General features: G+C 39.5%; 3 pseudogenes across 3 annotated transcripts; 1 reads left to right on the top strand and 2 right to left on the bottom strand.

The window, feature by feature from the left end:
* Window positions 1–128: 128 nt before the first annotated feature.
* On the bottom strand, window positions 129–10,502 carry LOC147874757 (putative citrate synthase 2, mitochondrial pseudogene; annotated as a pseudogene). Its single transcript, XR_015533710.1, has 3 exons — window positions 9,748–10,502; window positions 3,284–4,725; window positions 129–1,570 (listed from the first exon to the last, which is right to left on the bottom strand). The product of XR_015533710.1 is annotated as a putative citrate synthase 2, mitochondrial pseudogene (transcript).
* Window positions 10,131–16,840, top strand: LOC147874758 (uncharacterized; annotated as a pseudogene). The gene is made up of 3 exons (XR_015533702.1): window positions 10,131–10,146; window positions 10,655–10,806; window positions 11,012–16,840. The product of XR_015533702.1 is annotated as an uncharacterized LOC147874758 (transcript).
* On the bottom strand, window positions 11,301–15,854 carry LOC147874759 (uncharacterized; annotated as a pseudogene). Its single transcript, XR_015533708.1, has 5 exons — window positions 15,716–15,854; window positions 14,173–15,502; window positions 13,955–14,064; window positions 13,619–13,762; window positions 11,301–12,996 (listed from the first exon to the last, which is right to left on the bottom strand). The product of XR_015533708.1 is annotated as an uncharacterized LOC147874759 (transcript).
* Window positions 16,841–17,339: the final 499 nt, after the last annotated feature.

Here is a 17,339-nt window from a genome sequence, read left to right on the forward strand (position 1 = left end):
GTAGGACATGGTGGGCGCAGGTGGGCCTTTTGCTTCTGGAGCATTGTCATCATCACTTTCAGTTCAATCAGACCCACCTTCGAGAATAAAGTCACTATTAGTATATATAATAGGTAAATTATCCAAAGTATCTGTGTCATCCATCCATGAAGTGGGACCAGTCATTGTCTAGGCGAAAATTCTAAAAGACACACACACACACACACACGCTACGCAACTTCGCGTTGGTTTATTTTCCAAGTAGTTTGAATTTTGTGTACACCTTTATATTCACTCAGATTGAAGTGGCGAAACGGATGCTTCGAATTAATTTTAATCTCCGTTGTAGACGATCAGAATCCCAGTGTCTAATAAGAGTCCACTAATACAATGAAAATTGTTTCGAAACCAAAAGCAAGTCACAATAAGTGGATTGAATACAAGACGTGAAGTGAAGCTTCTGACCGCGTGTTTCTGGGTTCGAGTCCCGGCGAGGTGCCAAGGTATGGAGGCAAACTATAAATTGGTACGAGACTCTTTGTGAAAGATTAAAGCAGGACGTTTGGCGCCAGAGTACCGGCCGCAATCTTTGCAGGGCTACCTGAAGGCTGTAATGAAATTTAAAAAGAAATACCGTGTCGTTCTGTACAATTGTTGGCACAATAGCGGCTGGAGCTAAATGGGATTGAAGCAAAAGTTCTGAAAGGTCCGACGTGCACGTGAAGTAGGGCTGATAAGACCAATAAGACCATTTGTTAAATTAAAAGGGAATACCAATTCCGGCAAGGAAACACCAAAAATTGATTAGGCGAAAGTGGCCGTTAATTACCAAAATAAAAATACTGTGTTATTTGTCTGAATGATGTTATATTTCTGCAACGCGACGTGGGACATTTACCTGACGCCACTATCCAATCCTCATTGTTGGCGTTCAGCCTATACTCCTCGACGCAGTATTCCCTGACTATCAAGTCCATGTTCACCTGAGCTAAGTTTCAGAATGAACCCCATAAACCTCAACATCACAAAAGGCTGCATCCGAGCTGGGCGACTCCTAGTGTTGGAGAAAAAGGGACAGTTGCAAGTTGCTAAGCGTTGATGGATAATAACATTTTGGATAAAACGAAGCGTGTTTCAAATAACTTAGTTTCGATAAGACTTCTTGAGCAGAGAATAACGAGGGGAAATAATATTTCCTTCTTTGACGCAAACATTATTTCTCTTTATTTTTCGTTTCGGATGTTACATCAAGTCCCAGTCTTCATCAGTGACATGGGCAAATTCGTCGCTTTCTTGAAAATTTAATTTAATATTGAAGTCTCCGTCGACAAAGTCACTCTATGGACAAAAAAAGAACGCCATCGTCTTCCAACATCTACGACAAACACGCATAGTCGGTTCTTCTGTCTCAACTCATTCAGAGAGAGCAATGCTTCGGTGCATGTGCACCTGCCGCCATGCTGGGAACAGCGGCCATGTTGGTCTAACTCCATCTCCTGTAAAATTGTCCATTGCTGCAAGAGGTTTTTTCTTCAGACTGACACGTGAGGGTGACTGAGAGGGAACACGGCACTCAGTAGAATATTTGGTCCTGCGAAAGAGTAAATAACACGAGAATGGAGAAAAGTGCCTAATATTGAGTTTTATGGTTTTATTCACTAAATAATAAAAATTAGGTCGATCAGATCATGGGTGATGAGATGAGCAGGCCACGTAGTACGCTTTGCAGAGACAAGATGTGCAACATTTTAATCGGAAATCCTGAAAGGAAGAGTCCTAATTGTTGGTGGGATGATAATATAAAAATGGACCTATAGGAAATGTAGAATAATAGAGTAAACTGACTTCATCTTCTTGAGGACATGGTTTAAAGGCTGGGTCTTGCAAAAACGGAAATGAAACTTAAGGTTTCATATAAGACGAGAAATTTGATTGGCTCCACAGCGCAGGTTTCTTTCTTCATTGTAAAAATGTTAATTGAGATTCAATACGAATATAGTAATCATTAAACAACTTGACAGAGCTCTAAATGTGCCTGATACAGACAATATGTCATACCGGGCGTTTTTCGTTACTCACATCAGGTTAAATTTAAATTATGCAGACACTAAGTACAAAGTATCAATGTAATCTACAAAGCCTTAGATGTTACTATTCTGATGTACTGATTTTCAAAAACTTTTACTACAAAAATATACCCCATACTTTGTGTGACACGTGTTGCAGTAACAGTCAGTTAGTAAAGATATAATTTTGGAAAAAGGAGGCTGCGACATTTTCATATTTCGAATTCGTGTCTCTCTGCCGAGTTAAAAGAGCTTAAGACACGACGCGATTGATGAATTTCCTGCTTACCATGTTAGCCGTTCATACACGTTACAAGGACAGAATGTAATTACATTTGTCAAATGAACGTGAGAATTACAGTTGGGAGCAATCACACAAATGTCACTGCTTGCGTAGATTAGGTCGATATTACACGCACACTGTAAGGTGCAGGATGTCCTTCGTAAAGTCGACTGGTACTCGGCTGGTCAAAGAATATACCACTTTCCTTATACAACCCGAAGGTTCATCACCGTGTTCACAAGAGCCCGCTCGCATCCAGTTGGTTCCATTGATTCTAATCTCCCTAAGGTCCATCTTAATGTTATCCTCCTATCCTATGCCTAGGTTTCCCAGCTCTTTCCTCCCTCCAGCCTTCCCAACAAATAACCTGTAAACACCCCTTCCCACCCCCAAACGTTCTCGACTACGACACACTTCTACCACAAGCGATTCACAGGTCAGCTCCTTCCTCACTATAACAGAATCCGGTTGTTGACGTCAACGAATGCTACTAAAATACAAAAATACCGACCAAAACTATGACGTAACAATTATTAATGTTTATTCAGTCAATTCTACTGCGTACATGAATTACGACGACGCATCCAAAATAAAAATAAAACGAATTCTTCACAACCCGGTGAAAAATTTGACAAAGTCGATGTATCAAGAAGTGTAAAGTTTTAGAATTATTTTTCGCAATATATGCCCCATTTATTAACCCACTGAAGCCGGAGATCATCTAAATATTATTTAAGAATGCAGTCCTTACCGCAAAGAAAGAGTTACAATTCACCATTACAATGATCAACCGATTAATGCTGTTTAAGAAAATGATCGCAGTTTACTCTGAAAATCACACGAAACCCACAAATACATAATGAAGGGTTACTGATCATTAAATCATGTGGTACATACACTTACCATTAGGCTCTTACAGTTCTGTTTCATCAAGAATTTCGGCTACTAAACATACCTTGCGTCTCTTGTTCTTCTGCGCACTTTCACTGCGCAAGTCTCTAAGCCTTGAGCTATTTCATGAGTTCCTCAGTTGACAGTGACTTGGGCCGTTCGATGGGGAGGCCAAGAGCCCTGTCCCATACCAGAGATGCCAGCACTCCCAAGGCACGAGATACACCAAACAAAACTGTGTAGAAGTTCATCTCCTTCAGACCGTAATACTGAAGAAGTACACCGGAGTGAGCGTCCACATTGGGCCACGGATTCTTGACTTTGCCTGTCTCCATGAGAATGGGAGGAACCACTTTGTACACCTGAGACACCAGCCTGAAAAGTGGGTCGTTGGGCAAATGTTTCTGTATGAACTCCCTCTGGCAGGCGAAGCGTGGATCTGTCTTACGAAGAACGGCGTGACCGTAGCCTGGAACCACCTGTCCACTCTTTAATGTTCTGCAGATGAACTCTTTCACTGCGTCGTCTGTTGCGTTGTCTCCCAACTCTTTCTGCAGTTTCTTGAGGAATATTAACACCTCCTGATTCGCTAAACCGTGCAGAGGGCCTGCGAGGCTGCAAATGAGAGGTACGGATCTGACAACGCCGAGCCCACGAGTTGAACAGTGTGGGCACTCACATTGCCTCCCTCGTGATCGCTGTGGATTGTGAGGTACAATCTCATGAGTTCTGTAAACTCTGGGTTGTGATAGCCCAGCATCCGACAGAAGTTTTGACTCCAATCCTTGCTGGCATCGATGGCCCCAGCGTCCCTACCATGACGGTACGTGTTGCGGTAGATGGTCGCTACTAAGTCGGGGAGTTTTGCGATTAGATCCATGACGTCTTCGTAAACATACTCCCAGTATTTCGATTTGTGTACTCCAGAGGAGTATGCCCGGGCGAACTGAGTGCTGTAATGGCGCAGCTGAACTGCGACATGGGATGCAGGGTGGGAGGGAAGTTGTACAAGAGTGTCGCCACGTGTAATGGTAGTGCTGCACGTTTTGCCCACTCCTTTGAGACTGCTTGCACCTGAGCTTGATTTGGAACTTGTCCAGTGATGAGCAGCCAGAACAGACCCTCTGGCAAGGGTTGAACCCACCCTTGGCCTTAGGAAGCAGTTTCTGTCATTCGGGAATTGTGTAACCACGGAAACAGATTCCCTCGTCAGGATCAAGAACAGATGTCTCACACACCAACCCCTTGATGCCACGCATACCTCCATACATCATGTCAACTGTGACGTGTCCGATCTTGGTTGCTCCGTAAGCTTTTCGGAAGTTCTTCACCCTTTCCTGCCCCTCAGGAACCTTCTTGGCGAGTACAGCTTTGAGGTCAGTCGAGTCTGAGAGGTTGCGCAGAAGAGCTGTCAGGGCTGGTGACATTTTCTGTCGTACTTCGGTGAATCGAGAGGTCGTCATGCGAAATAAAGCCATTTTTGCTGCCAGATTTTACGCACCGAAACTGCAACCAAAAGGCGAAGCTCGTCTAAATATTATACAAGAATTCAGTCCGTGACGCAAACAAGGTCTACACTTCACCATTACAAAATTCAGATAATTATCTAATTTTATTTTAAACTGTGTTAGAAAGCGAACAAGCTTAATTTTCTTTCAAGTGTTCTTAAGTATCAATGAAAGTGTGTAAATATGTTGAGAAATATAAGAATAAAATAAGAAATGGCCCTTACCTACCTCTTCGTTTAAGGGAAGATAATTGGATATTCACCGGCAATAAATATTGAATTAATAATAAAACACACAGAGTGTAGGACAGTTTCCAAATTCTTTTAATATATTCTTCTTCTTCTTCAGTAGCACAATAGCACGACACCTTTTTCGTTTATATAAACCAGATTAATATGCCAAATCCTGGTTTACCCTTCATCTCAAGATTCAGCCCGTTCGGGAATTGAACCACGGACCTGGACAAATTACAGCTGGAGAACGGATCACAACACAAGACTGTAGAAAACAAATGACGAACAGGAGCTGGCGCATGCGCACAACAAAATGCTGTATCATACTTCACGAGCGAGCAATGGTCTGAGAGAGTGAGACGAGCAAAATGCTTTCTGCTTCATTCTGCTCCATCGTGCTAAAAAGCGCTTTTGCTTTTAATCGATCGGTGTGCGCCAGTCCTATCTTTAACAATACGAAAGCATGTTTCAGCACGTTGCAGCAAAAGCAGCTTTGCTACATTGGTCTGCGCCCAGCCCAGCATCGTGAGGAAATTGGGGAGCTACAATGAGTAGCGTAATCCGGTCAGGAAAGCTAGCAATGGCTTGTTGTTGTTTAGTTTCTTACTCAAGGGTTAAAACACTTGAATGAGACTAAACTAACCCCTCGAAGGGGAGTTAGTTTAGCGTGTTACGTAAGATTTCAAAACGCAAAGGGGGGTTGGTCAATTGTTTAAACCCCCCCATTCGGGGGGTTAGTTTAGTTTCTTACTCAGGGGTTAAAACACTTGAATGAGACTAAACTAACCCCTCGAAGGGGAGTTAGTTTAGCGTGTTACTTAAGATTTCAAAACGCAACCAACCCCCCAGAAGGGGGGGTTGGTCAATTGTTTAAACCCCCCCATTCGGGGGGTTAGTTTAGTTTCTTACTCAGGGGTTAAAACACTTGAATGAGACTAAACTAACCCCTCGAAGGGGAGTTAGTTTAGTGTCTTACTCAGGGGTTAAAACACTTGAATGAGACTAAACTAACCCCTCGAAGGGGAGTTAGTTTAGCGTGTTACTTAAGATTTCAAAACGCAACCAACCCCCCAATTGGTCAATTGTTTTAACCCTCAATTCGGGGCGGTTAGTTTAGTTTCTTACACAAGGTTGGTTGCCCTGCTCTAGTTTATAAATTCCAATACTTTTCTTAAAAGCTGACATTGTTGTTCAATATTTACACATTGTTAGTAGCTGAAAAAATACAAAGTGAATTACTCTATGTTATAATTTGCTGATTCCATACTAACTGTAAAAACTTAATAATCAATATTAAATGTGTTCTCTATAAGAAGGAAATTAATTTAAAAATAACGAGAAGAGGCACTAAGAAAAATTTGCAATTTTATTTGCCCTTGCTTAAAAATGCCAGGTTTTTATTATATTTGATTAATTTTAGAGATGATTTTTGAGGGGCCCGGGCGCTGTTGACCCCATCACCCATGGGCGAGAGAAAGATGTTTTCTGTAGTTCGGATAGCAAGCACTAGGGAAGAATGGCGCTAAAGGCAAATTCTGTTTCAGGATATGGAATTGATTAAGAAACCCGAAAATTGCCCTGAGTTCCAGAAGATGGTTTTGCAAGAAACTGTCGTATTTCCCGTTTGTAAATACTGCGCACTCTGTTCGTCATATGCCAACTCGATAATTGCGGGCTGACGTGTTTGTTTGCTCGTTCGCTCACGACTCGTGAACGAAAAAGCTTGTGTGGTTTTCCCTTAAGACCCGTAACAGAACGCGCCATATTTCACTGCCGTAAGTGAGTGTTGATTTTGAGGTAATACTGTGTAAACGCAATTTCGTATCAACTGGCATTTGTTTACCAAAATGTCTTCTAATAACACCATTCATCTTATTATGTTTTTGTAATTTGATATCTGTATCATTTTTGTGGTCTGAAAAGTATTTCTCACGTACGTAAAATCAGAAACTTGCTCTGTTATTTTCCCTTCTGTTTATATTTTGACTCATATATTTTTTAAGCGTTCCCTTTGTTTTAATTTTTTTTTTTTTGGAAATTTTCTTGTCATATTTACACGCAATTTTGTTTAGCTGGTATGCTGCAAATTGTATTTCGTTTGTCTTCAGTATCTTTATTCTGTGTCAAGCGAATTCCATTATTGTAACCGCTCATCCGACCATAGTATAGTTTTAATTATTCATTTTGTATATATAATCTTATCTCTGTATTAAGTTATATGTCTTTTATACCAATTTATTATCATTTTTTGTATTTCACATTAATTACCATACGATTTCTTTCAATTTAACACATGTTTCTGCAGTACACATCTCAAGTTGTTTATTGTATTAACAACTACTTGTAGGTTTAGCACCACATGTTTAGGAGGGAAGTGGACATCCGCTTGCAAGTGCTAGAAGGAATCTTGACGCTACGTGTGCAGAAAACATATTTAGGGATTTGCTTATTATTCGATCTTACATCTAAGCGACCCTGTTCTTAACTAAATTCTGTTCATTATGCCCCAGAGAGTTACATTTAGGAGAGATCGTGGGGAACCAGGTTGTGCGGATGTTGTAAGAGTCTCTCTCTTTCACGAGAAAGGGGTGATTCTTTACGCCAAACGCGGACTCTACGCCAAGGGAAATTAATGTTATATAATTCTTGGTTGGAGCCTGTAAGTTTGTTAACCAATCAGGAATGAGTTGTTTTCTTATGAATGCATCTCAACCCCGTAGTTGAGGGTGTGAGACTTCACTTCGACTTCTCACTTCGAGTAGTCAGTCGGCACATTTTGGAACCTTAATTAGACAAAATACAACTACATTTAAAGTATCCAAACTGCCAAGAGCAACGCAAGTGATTAATAGCTTGACTGAGATATATTGTAAATTTATCATTTATACCGATCATTATCTGTAACCTCAGTGTTATGCCTGTGTGAATAAATATTGGCGCCTTCCTCGAAATCAATCGAGTGTTATCATCATTAGCTGCCACGAACATGCCGTTAACACCTCCTGAGATCCAAAGAGCATCTACCGACGAGCTAGGACCGAACAACATCCAGCATCCGTCACCGCCTCGCAAATTAAAACATTATCCTTGAAGCAAACCCCCACATCGCCCCGGTAGCAGAGGGACTCAACAGCCACCCCGAGTAGGCTACAGCTCTACGCTGTTTAACCAGTCCACCTTCAAAGCTAAGCAGTGGACGGTTACATAATTTATAGATTGTTCCCATTCTTTAACTATTCTACCAGTAAATATAATAAACAAAGATGGGGTAGTCCACATCCTTGCCTTACCCGTTTATTGGTAATTATGGGTTCTGAGGTTCGTCCATCTAAATAATTAAAACAATTTTTTGATTTGTATATAGCCTTTGTGATGCTCTTATTAATTTTAACTATGATTTCTTCATTTAAAACCTGCCACGAATCAAACTGTCACAGGTTTTCTCGTAGCCAATGAATAATATAAATGCTGAAGAACTTTAAACTCTTCTTTATTCTCCATAATATGTTGAAGTGTAAATATGGCATCCATAGTGATTCTTTCTCCCCTAAAACCTCATTGTTCTTCCCCTAAAAATGTTTCCCTGATTGAATTCAATTTATTTCTAAGTATGTTTGCACATAATTTGGAAGCAGTTGATAGTAATGTAATACCTCTACAATTATTGCCTTCGTTTTAGGTCCTTTTTTGTGTATTGTGATAACCAAACCTGTTTCTCTGTCCTTGGGTATTTGAAGACATTGAGATATGTTATTAGAAAGTTCAAGTAATTTCTCCTTCAGCAACTGTGCCCCAGTTCGAAAAGATAATTTCTTAAACCATCCTTTGTTTCCATCTGTAATTTCTTGGATAAATACAAATAACTCCCATAACTTAATTTTGTTCCGATTTTTACAATTCTTGGGGGATGTCCACTCGTAATTTAGTACTTTAAGTTTCTGTTCTTTCCTGACTAACACTGCAAAGCCTGATGATTCCCACTTTTCCCCAGGTACCCCCGAGTAAATCATTATAAATTTTCTTAATTCTTTTCAGCTTTTATTCTTTTTTAATTTCCGAAATTATTGCAATATATATTTTCCTATTTAACAATTCTAACTCTATTCAATCTTCTTTGTTGGTAATACCCCGAACATTCAATGATGTATTATTTATGCTCTTAATCATGTCGTCGTAAGTAAAATCCATCCTGCATTTTTCCTTGAGATTTTATCCCCTGGATTGGTTACCAGTTGAAGTCCAGTAGCAGGGTTGCTGTCTTACAGCTCCTGGACAGGCGTTATTAGCTGATAATTCCCCACCCCAATGGAATGTTTGTTTTTTCCGCCATTACTCGATTACCCTTGCCTCGTTAGTGGAAACAGGGTGCACCACGTAAATGCGAGGATTGCAATTAGATAGGAAAGGCTATGAGTTCCGCATCACCACCCCTTGCTACCCCTCGGCTGTTTGTTAAATTTTAAAAATAAGTCTCCATTGTGACAGGAATTAGAAACAAAATTAGTTAATTAGGATTTCAGTCACACATTCCTTCCTTAAAAGTTCAGAGGCAAATACAATGCCATTGTTTACGCCAGAACTTCACAACAATCGTCCCGCGGGCCGCATGGGCCCCCCGGAAACATTTTCCCTTTCGCAGGGGTGATGGGGTCAACAGCCACCGAGCCCTTGAAAAATCGTCTTTAAAATGAATCAAGTATAATAAAATCCGACGATATTTTTAAATTTATTTCCTTCTTATAGAGACATTTTATATTAAATAAAACCACCCAGTAGGCGTTACTTACTTTTCACTGCTCGTGGCTTGGCTTGCTTCCGGCGCGACAACGTCGCGATGCTAAGCGTCACAACGTCCGCACTGAGTCCGAGGCTACCGATGGAAGATGACGTCCAGTGCTGAGTACAAAACTTCAGTCCGAAACCAAAACAGTGACGTTTACACTCACACATCATCCGTGACTTCATGTACTTAGCAATACAACCAACTGTTGTCTAGTGAAAAAATATTAGCATGTTTGAATGTCACAGTGTAACGAACAAGACGGTGAATGGAAAACGAATAGCTGAATGACGAAATATATTTTCAAATGTCACAAACTCACAGTTCGCTCCTGCGCCCCAAACAACAACAGTGAAATATTCCCCGTTGTTTTTATACAATAACCGTAACATGAACGGAACAATCAGTACATCGTATGTAAACTCTAACCGCAAACACCATCACAGCTGTCACAACCATTTGTTTTTCTGCTATTTTCAGTTAAACGACCACTCAAAAATAGCATTCATATGAGCAGATTACACATATTATTTTGATGCAAATTAACTGTCACTGACGTTTCTTGACATGTTTTTGTTTGATTGAATTTCGTCCAGAACCACGTGGAATTTAAAAAAAGAGATGTTTAATGTGATGTATAGTTGGAATGAAAACAGGGCAGATAAAACTGAAAAATAACTTAAAAAGTCCATTTATTTCTTGGCTATTTTTAAACTCAAACGATGTTTTGTTGTAGTCGTCAAGAATTCACAACCTGGGTGTTAAAACAACAAACTAATACTTTCATTCTGTACGAGGCATCTAGCGGCGAAAGTTTGCATCATAGCATTTGCCATGCCATCTCATGATATAAAACTAAACCACATATGTAATATGGAATTAGATAAATCAGCTGGTAGCAGGAAAAGCTTAAGTTGAAGGTCTTGAAAAAGTATTCTTGTTAAATGTATTAATTACTGACATTACACACACACAGCAATCTGACGTGGAGTCCGTCATAAAAATCTCAAGTGATAGTAGACATCGAAGTACTAAAAATGATGGATTTGTTCAAGTTCCCATCCAGGTAAGAATTGTCAACATCTGCAGTGGCATCTAAACAGTTATGCATAAGATTATGTAAGATATGATATTGAATATTTTATTGTGACGTGTGCTTTAATTTTTCGTTTTTAAAAGTTGAAGCTTATGTGATCACCTCTTAAAAACATTCTACTAAAACAAATTTTTTTCGTTGCCTTGTTATATTTTAAATTGTTTTCATATTCCAGATTATAATATACATCCTGCAGTTCCTGCCTTTGTCAGACAGAATAAGTGCCTCGCAAGTGTGCCATTTGTGGCATAATGCATCAAAATACCTCAAACTGCATAGCAATGAAGCAGTGGTATTTCAATATGACCTCACTAGACCACTAAAAGTCTTCGAAAATAGTCTTGGAACGTTCTGAATTTTGTGTTCAAAGAAGTAGAACTAGGAGGAAACTTAACCAAATTTTGGGATAGATTCTGTCCACAAATGCAGTCTCTTTCCATCGATTGTTGTGATGTATCAGAAAAGACCTTTGTAGATATTTTATTAAAGTGCTCACATTTAGAAACTCTCGATGTGAGTTGGTGTTATAAACTTTTAAAGTCAGGAAGGGTTCTGGAGAAGAAATCGGATGTTATTCTGCTTAGTAACACTCTTGTCAAACTTAGGGAGCTAAGACTTGATCCAAATTCATATTTGTCAGATGCCCTTTTCAATAGATTTATGGCAATTGCTTCCAATTTGGAAGATGTCATTGACAGGATGTCGGATCTGTTTCAATTTTGAGCTGTGTAAGAAATATTACCCTGGTGACATGTTAGAATCTGGCTACACAATGGCATCAGAAAGTGTTCTGACATTCATTAATATACTACAATACATTGTGTCAGAGGCACGGAAGATTAGAAAGTTGAGTTTTGGTGTCACGGGCATTGATGATGCAGCATTGTCACAACTTGCACAAGTACCACAACTACATCTTGAAACACTTCATCTTCAGTCTTGCCAACAGCTGAACAATGCAGGCATACTCAGCCTCACAGAGTACCAACAAAGTCTCACTGAATTAGATTTAAGTAATTGTCGTGGCATTGGTGATCCTTCTCTCATAGCGATCTGTCACAACCTAAAGAACCTTTTGATGCTCAATATAGAGAAATGCTATGCCATAACAAACGCAGGCATATCAGAACATTGTCATCTCAAGAAATTAGTAAATTTAAACCTGTCAATGTGTCGTCAGGTATCAGGTGAGGGCATTGAGAGGGGACTTTGCTCTTCTGTAAATCTGCAGTTGCAACGACTTAATCTTGCTGAACTCTCCTTCGGTGAGAGAACATTGTGTCGTATAGCAGAGAACCTTCCTAGGCTTATATATCTTAACCTTAAGGGCTGTTCCAATGCAGTGACAGACATGTCTGTTCAGGCCATTTTCCAACACCAGGTGTGGCTTTGATCCTTCAAACTGACAGGGAGTCACAAAGTAACAGATGCTGGTATCACAGGGATGGGGTTGAGAACAAGAGGGTCAGAACAAGCAGAAGAGTGGAAATGGAAAAAAGTTGTATTGGAGATGTGTGAAGACCAGGGCACAGAAGAAGTTGAAAATGGTGCTGGATTCTTGAGCCAAAAATCCAGGGATTAAGACTGGTTGGACCCAATGAAGTGTTCTGACATGCCTTCCTATTTCTCATTTCTGACCAAGTCCATGAAACAGAGTCCTTACTGTAAAGTTTATTGCCATCCTGATAGTAAATTCCGTTTCTCACAGAACTCGAACATTCACTTCTGTTTACACAAGAGCCCATCACTGGACTGCGTCCCGAACCAGATGTTCCCAGTCCATACTTCAACACCCTTAATCCAATCTCAATCAAGGTTTTGTAAATGTTGTAAAATCAAGAACTTTCATCATGAATCATTAAGCTGTAAGCTCTGTCTGACAAATTTTCACTAAATAAATGTGGTTACTAGTGTCACAATAAAGAACAGAACTTCACTGGTGGATGTGGAGGTACTAGATTCGTTCCTTTACACTAGATTCATTTAAATTCTTCAAAGCAGGTTCCACCTGTGAGGTCTGTGCAGACACTGCAGCCATAATTTCAAATGTTCTGACCCTTATAGAGACATGCCAGAGCAGCCGTTTATATCCAGGAACTTCAGATTGCTAAATCTCTGTCCAATTGCTGTAAGGCTTGGATCTGTCAGCTTGGATTATCCCTGCGGAGGAGATCGTACCCATTATTTAGCACTTGCAACAGATAACAATCACACTGCTATGTATCAATTATCCAGAGAAGTTTGAAGAAAGTTGTAAACATATCATATGACAGTTGCTTGTGTACTGGCCATGATAAACACAACGCCATCACTGAGCAGTAATGTAATGCAAAATTGTAATATTTCACAGAATAACAATTAATTACATATTCTTTTATGATAAAGTCCCTCATTTGGAATTCATTGTCACTGCAAATTTTCCATATCCCCAAATGGTAATTATTTTTAAATACTTTATTTTTATATGGTTTTTATTTGGAAGATACTTTTATGGGGAGATTTGTAATGTATCACTGTGAAACTTTAATTTGATAGCCCATTATGATCTATCACAGATCCTACACTTAAAATGTTTTATTTAATTTATTTATTATGACTGAAAATACTTTGCTTAGTTTCAGATCTGAAGGACTTCTCTATAAAACATATTTTATTAAAATAATTTGATAATCTGAAGTAATCATGAGGAACCACAGAAATACAATCCTGGGTTCTCGCTTATTAACTTTATCAGCATGTGTTATGTGCCAAGTTAACTTGCTTGATACAAAATGACATATACCTGCAATTCAAGATGTTTCAGTCTCGACAAATGCGTCACAAGTTCAATAATGCCACTGTCTGTGATTCTGTTACAAGAGTTCATTTTAAGGGCTTCAATGCTTGGGTTCTTTGAGGCCAGATCTGAGATGCCTGCATCTGTTACCTGAAAGCAGAATGTAAAATGTACAAAGAAAAAATAGCATTGAAAATTTTGTAAATGATCGTTTTTAACAAGCCCCTTGTTCTTCTGTGCAACTTTATCAAAAGCGAAGGACTTGGTGTTTGAGAAGAAAAGGTAAGATATTAAGAAACCCAATGAGAAGCAAAACATTTTAAATTTCCTGATGAAACTAACCTGCCGGCAGCAACTCAGACTTAAATGTCGAAGTTCAACAAAACTAAAGGCATACTTAAGGCTGACATCTGTGATTCCCTGGCCGCCATACAAACCTAGTTCTTGCAAACCTGAGGGGAAAAATAAATAGATTACAATGAATCAGTTTATCTAATGATATCCTTAAATTATACGACCAAACAAAAGTCTGTATTTAAATATAAACATATTCAGCATACCTTTCAATCTAATAATTGAGAAACCATTTTCAACTTCTTCTCCTCTTGTTCTCAACCCCATCCCTGTGAGTCCAGCATCTGTTACTTTGCGACACATTGTCAGTTTGAGGGATCGAAGCCACACCTGGTGTTGGAAAATAGTCTGAACAGACATGTCTGTCACTTCATTGGAACACTCTCGAAGGTCAAGATATATAAGCCTAGGAAGGTTCTCAGCTATACGACACAAAGTTCTCTCATCTAAGCGGAGTCTAGCAAGATTAAGTCGTTGCAACTGCAGATTTACAGAAGAGCAAAGTCCCCTCTCAATGCCCTCACCTGATACCTGACGACACATTGACAGGCTTAAATTTACTAATTTCTTGAGATGACAGAGTTCTGATATGCCTGTGTTTGTTATGGTATAGCATTTCTCTATATTGAGCATCAAAAGGTTCTTTAGGTTGTGACAGATAGCTATGAGAGGAGCATCACCAATGCATGAACAATAACCTAGATCTAATTCAGAGAGACTCTGTTGGTACTCTGTGAGTCTAAGTATGCTTGCATTGTTCAGCTGTTGGCAAGACTGAAGATGTAGTCTTTCAAGATGTAGTTGTGGTACTTGTGCAAGTTGTGACAATGCTGCATCATCAATGCCCGTGATACCAAAACTCAACTTTCTAATCTTCCCTGCTTTTGACAGAATGTGTTGTAATATATTAATGAACGTCAGAACTTTTTTTGATGCCATTATGTAGCCAGATTCTAATATGTCACCAGGGTAATATTTCTTACACAGCTCAAAATTGAAACAGATCCGACATCCTGTCAATGACATCTTCCAAATTGGAAGCAATTGCCATAAATCTATTGAAAATGGCATCTGACAAATATGAATTTAGATCAAGTCTTAGCTCCCTAAGTTTGACAAGAGTGTTACTAAGCAGAATAACATCCGATTTCTGCTCCAGAACCCTTCCTGACTTTAAAAGTTTATAACACCAACTCACATCGAGAGTTTCTAAATGTGAGCACTTTAATAAAATATCTACAAAGGTCTTTTCTGATATATCACAACAATCGATGGAAAGAGACTGCATTTGTGGACAGAATCTATCCCAAAATTTGGTTAAGTTTCCTCCTAGTTCTACTTCTTTGAACACAAAATTCAGAACGTTCCAAGACTATTTTCGAAGACTTTTAGTGGTCTAGTGAGGTCATATTGAAATACCACTGCTTCATTGCTATGCAGTTTGAGGTATTTTGATGCATTATGCCACAAATGGCACACTTGCGAGGCACTTATTCTGTCTGACAAAGGCAGGAACTCCAGGATGTATATTATAATCTGGAATATAAAACAGTTTAAAATATAACAATGACAACAAGGTAATGAAAAAAATTTGTTTCAGTAGAATGTTTTTAAGAGGTGACCACATAAGCTTCAACTTTCTAAAAACGAAAAATTAAAATACACATCACAATAAAATATTCAAGATCATAAACTACATAATCTTATGCATAACTGATTAGATGCACTGCAGATGTTGACAAAACTTACCTCAGTGGGAAGTTGAACAAATTCATCGCTCTCAGTACTTTCAAGTCCACTTTCAGTTGATGACGCCATGTCAGATTGCTGTATATGTGCGTGTGATGTTAGTAATTAAACAATTTAAAATGAATACTTTTTGAAGACCTTGAACATAGGCGTTTCCTGCTACCATCTGATATATGTAATTGCATATTACACACTGTCCACATTTCATGAAAAAACCCTGCTGGCGGAAGTCGTTTCTGTTGCGGTTCGCGGGGAATGTTACTTATCAACTGGGCTAGAGGGCTGCTATTGGTGGGAAGTGTGCACGCCAGAGAGTTATTCTAATACACACAGACTGAAAACATCAAGCAGTTGAGATTAGCTTGTAGTGAGTGCGTCTGTACTGTGTTCTGTGAGTGTTGTGATAATATTCTATATTCAATCACAGGTGATTTAAAGATGTCGAGTGTACGTAAACAGGGGAAAACTATTCACAGGGAAGCGCGGGAAATAATATCCAGCGTAGTGAAGCTGTTTGATGAGGAAGCAAGACGGAAAGAGCTGAAATTTCCCTTGACCCATGCAACAGACAGGGCAGCCAAATACACGGGTGTATCTAAAGCTTTAATTAAGAAGGTAAGGCGAGAGTCAAAAGATAGCGACGAGAAGGGCACACTGTCACCTTTACACGCCAGGGAAACACCGGCCTAGACCTACTGACAGAAATGTCACCATTGACTCATTTGTCTGTTGTTCCTTCAGTGGTTGTGGAACGAATGCTTTTAGGTTGGCTAATAGCAGCTAGTCACTCACAGCGAAATCTTGCGCGTATATCGTATTCCTACCAGGGCTTTTCTCCTGATCTGTGTACTGTAGGTCCACACCCACGCCTGACCTGACACCTACTCCCGTTGGCTTAGGGCAGGCTACTCAATGCACTGTCTGGTTCCTATTAACCTAGACACCCCTAGTGCCCCCCCAACCAATTGGCACATTCATTGCCCTGATGATGGAGGCAGTATGACCTTTGAAACGTTGGTAAACATCCACCATACTACACAGCGCAACAACCCAGAAGAAAGAAATCTTCATACTCACTGCTGTGAAAACCTCAAATCTTACTTAATAAATCTCTTAACCTGTAAATATGTGCTTTGTTATTGGTAATCTGTACTTGAATATGTTTTCTCTCTGTAACATACTCAAAACAATCTGATGAAGACATAACCTTGAAGATGTCTGTCTTCTGGAGTCTTACGCTTTGTAGTCTTGTAGAAGTTTATCGATGTTTCAGAGGTCCTCACTGCCTCCATCATCAGGGCAATGAGTGATGATGAGGCAGCAAAGATCTTTGAAATGTTGGTAAACTTCTACAAAACTACATGGTGCAACATCCTAGAAGACAGGCAACTTTAGACTCACTGCCGTGAAAACCTCAAATCCTACTAAGACAAAACTTCGTTTCAGCCCATTGTTAACTGGCATCACATGATCTCCAGACTCATGTCCACACATTTTAACCTTACATCTTTGTTCATATTCCGAATCCAACTTAAAAGTTGTATTACTGTACTTCCACTGATATTTATTAAGGAGTTGAGATGCTGGTTTTAGTCCGACTCCTAATAGTAGTGAAAGGGGAGTG

This window comes from Zootermopsis nevadensis, unplaced genomic scaffold (genome assembly GCF_977971745.1).
Source record: "Zootermopsis nevadensis isolate Lab colony 2312 unplaced genomic scaffold, Znev_1.0 Znev_ptg000005l, whole genome shotgun sequence".
In the NCBI taxonomy this organism is placed as follows: Eukaryota; Metazoa; Arthropoda; class Insecta; order Blattodea; family Termopsidae; genus Zootermopsis; species Zootermopsis nevadensis.